This window comes from Osmerus eperlanus, chromosome 5 (genome assembly GCF_963692335.1).
Source record: "Osmerus eperlanus chromosome 5, fOsmEpe2.1, whole genome shotgun sequence".
In the NCBI taxonomy this organism is placed as follows: Eukaryota; Metazoa; Chordata; class Actinopteri; order Osmeriformes; family Osmeridae; genus Osmerus; species Osmerus eperlanus.
Window position 1 is genome coordinate 12,210,584 of NC_085022.1, and position 3,549 is coordinate 12,214,132.

The 3,549-nt window shown below is 43.4% G+C and overlaps 1 long non-coding RNA gene across 1 annotated transcript; it reads left to right on the forward strand.

Annotated features, from left to right (window-relative positions):
• Nucleotides 1–263: 263 nt before the first annotated feature.
• On the forward strand, nt 264–2,828 carry LOC134020516 (uncharacterized). The gene is made up of 3 exons (XR_009930408.1): nt 264–340; nt 1,253–1,350; nt 1,948–2,828. It is a non-coding gene; the product is annotated as an uncharacterized LOC134020516 (long non-coding RNA).
• Nucleotides 2,829–3,549: the final 721 nt, after the last annotated feature.

A 3,549-nucleotide genomic window follows, 5' to 3' on the forward strand; every position in this document is an offset into this window, starting at 1 on the left:
CATTCGTTCAGAGCTGAGAGGAGGAGATTTTAAGACAATGAAATGTTTTAGCTGAATCACTCACTACGCGGTACGCATATCCAGCTGCTTGTCCTCAAACATAGTAGACATCACTTGTAAAACATTCTCATTAGTTACTCAACACTTCTGGGGCTAAGGAGTTCCTGGTGACAGTTTCCCCTCCCAGTTTCCTCCCACACTCTCCGAACCGCCCACCACGAAGTCTGCAACTCTCCCCTTTGACTACTCAGGGGAGAATCCATCCAACATTGGCAAAGTAAAGTGATAGGAACAGGAGCATTTCACATTTTCAAATGGACATCATTCATTTCAGCTTTCAGTAAGGATGAGCATCAGAATTGGGTGCAAATCTATTTCACAAATCTGTCAATCCTCATTGATATGCATGCAAATTAGCCAGGTGGTGCCACGTCAACATGCAGAACTATCCGACTGAAAACGTGCATTTAACTAATACAATTATTTGTTGCCCATGTTTATTTGCTTGACAAAAGCTGTTATTCCTATCCAGTTTGTTGACTGAGGGAAAGAGAGAGAGAGAAACAGAGAGCGAGAGAGAGAGAGAGAGAGAGAGAGAGAGAGAGAGAGAGAGAGAGAGAGAGAGAGAGAGAGAGAGAAACAGAGAGAGAGAGAGAGAGAAACAGAGAGAGAGAGAGAGACAAAGAGAGAGAGAAACAGAGAGAGCAAGTTTACATTCTGCTTAAATTCCTCCTTCTGATGTGTCAGTGGGGCTCAGTATGCACCAATGTTACTCTTTGGAGCTTCATTTCAGGAATGTAAATGCCCTGGGCCCAGACAGGCAGTGATTTATCTCCTCATCTATCCTTGCACACATCTGCCTGTGCCCTTGTGTCATTCCTGTTGCTCATTCCTTCCTTCCTTCAGCCAGCATGTCTCCCATGAGACCTGGGACTCCCCCACTTGCCCCACTCTGCCCCTGCACACTCATACACACATTCAAAGGCACACAAGCCCAACACACACCTCTCCACACCCACACATCCATCCACCCATGCAAACGTTTACACACGCTTATCCTACATTTGCACACAGACACTCCTGGCTTGATTCGTCTCTCTCCTCGCCAGCGAGCAGAAGATTGCTATATCCGTTTAACACTTACAGTATCAACAACCAGGGCTTGAACTTTGCTGGACTTGGGCACTGCAGAGAAGCTTTGTTGTATACCATGCAAAGTGACCTGATACCCATACTTCCTTTCTGTCAACAGAGATTACAGTCTGAGGATTGAGGCAGGACCTCATGGCAAGCCAACCTGCTGCTCTCTGCTCTCAGTGGATAAACAGACCATGTGCCGACAGCATGCAGGTTTGTTTGTCTTGTCAGAAAAGGGTATGAAGAGCAGAAGGGCCAGCCACAACAGCCCCCATGTAAAAATTCCACATAATTCCACAGCAGTGCGGCTCACACAATTTTGTTCAATGGCACAAAAGTCGTGTATGTAGCCTTGTAGCTACACACACTTTTCAGATGTCCCCTTTTCTTATTGCACTGTATCCTACAAGTACACCGCCAACTGAAGCACCTTTCTGCACTGTCTTGATTTTACATTTCCTTGTCTGGGTGTGTGCCCTGCCGAGGAACTTGTGCCTGGTGTGAGGTCAGGTGTTATTTATCACAGCTGTCAAGGCCAGGAGTTGACATTCGTAGAGGCATTCTGCACTTCCATTGTAATTGAGTCTCCTTGTCTTTTCGAGGACACCAACAAATATAACTATGTCAGGACACCTCACAGCAATATATTACCAGCCTCACAGAGGCAGACAACTGGTGAGTTATCATTCTGTATCAACGGAACAGATGAGGGGAGATACATCTGGCTGTACAAAGACTGCAACAAGGTAGGAAAGCACTCAATTCTTCGGCCAATGCATTTTCTTACTTCTGTGTTCTTTTACTTCGCAGTTTGTCTGAGGTCGCCGATCTGTTTCTGGAGCCTGGATAGTTTGCCTACAAAATGGGACCACAAGCAATGTGACATACAGGATCAGTTCAGCCACTGGCTGAAATCATTTGGGATACCACTGAGTACTAGGTGTCTTTCTTATAATTAGTCTTTATGGTCCAGGGAGATGTTCAAATGCAAGTTACTTTCAGCTGAAACTAAAGCATTCATCAAGTGCTAAACAGTGTTACAAAGAGAGAAAAAACTGGCCAAACCCTTTGATAGTGTTGACATTTTTGAGGCAAAAGCTCTATGTACATTTTCAGAGGTCATCGGAAAGTAAACACCTATTAATGGTTACCTCATGACAACCAGATAAACAGGTCGAGGTAATGATTAAGCCAGTGTTGGTCAGGTTATAGGCCATGTGTGCATAAAGACATGTTGGGTGAAAGCAGGTTCATGCCGGTGCTAAGGAGCGAGTGTAATTGTTTTAGGACAGCGTTCTTTGACCTATGATGTGTGAATGTAGTACAGTAGTTCTAGAGAGAACAACTCAAGCATTTTTGATATAGTAATGTCACACAAACACTCGATTTGTGGAGAACTCTGTAAAATATGCCTGTTGGAAGCCATCACTATAGTTATGCAGGTATTGTGGGTGGGTGGTTGGCTGTTCCGACTACAACGAGGAGAGAAGAAAGCACTCTCAAGTTCACAAGGTCACTTCCAGCCCAGGGATAAAGTAAACTGAGCAAAACTGTGCAAGCTGCAACTTATCAGTCTTCTTGCATGCCAGGACTTTTTTTTCTTTCTTTCCATCGCAATTTCTTCCTTTATCATTTTTGTGTTTTGAAAACAAAGTGGGCTGAGCTCAGCACCAAATGTCAGTTAGACCCTCGGCGAGTAACGAGTTCACCTCTGTCTCCTTTTATAAAGTATAGAAAGTAGTGTGATTGTGTAAAATTCCCACATTCAAACACATTATTTGTATGTGTGTGTGTGTATGTAACACACACATACGAACACATATGAGCGCCTGGTCATCCAGAACCACTCAAGCGCTTATCCCATGAAAGCAAGGTTTTAGCATAATTTCAAAACAGTATTTGGAAAAATATGTAGTAGTAATAATGTGAAATGTAAAAGCATTACAGTGCTTCACACTTTACGTGGTACATAATATGTTCACCAGCTTCTGTATCGCTCAAAGGATTGCTTGACAAAGAATTCTGCTGCTAGAATATTGATCTGAGATTCCTCACTTGTAGTCTAATTAAACCATGTTAGTATGATATGATTCTGCAATGTCATTGTCTTAAATGTCATGGCTTGACTAATTCTCTTGAAGAAAGTAAGTCAGTATGCCCCAGCTATGCTGTTTTCGTGGCGCTGGCCAGCTTGTGAGTTATTTAAGCCCTTCACGACAACTGGCATTCAGCTCTGGTGTCTGACTGTTCCTGTGCAGTGTACTGCGTCAGCAACATGGCTTCAAATTACATTATGACGATTTCAGAAATGGGTTATTCATCACACAAACTCTTACGTTTCTAAGGTAGTGAATGCTGCAGTCCTACAACACAGAAGTAACACAGGGTTGACAAGCCCATTTCAATCTTGCT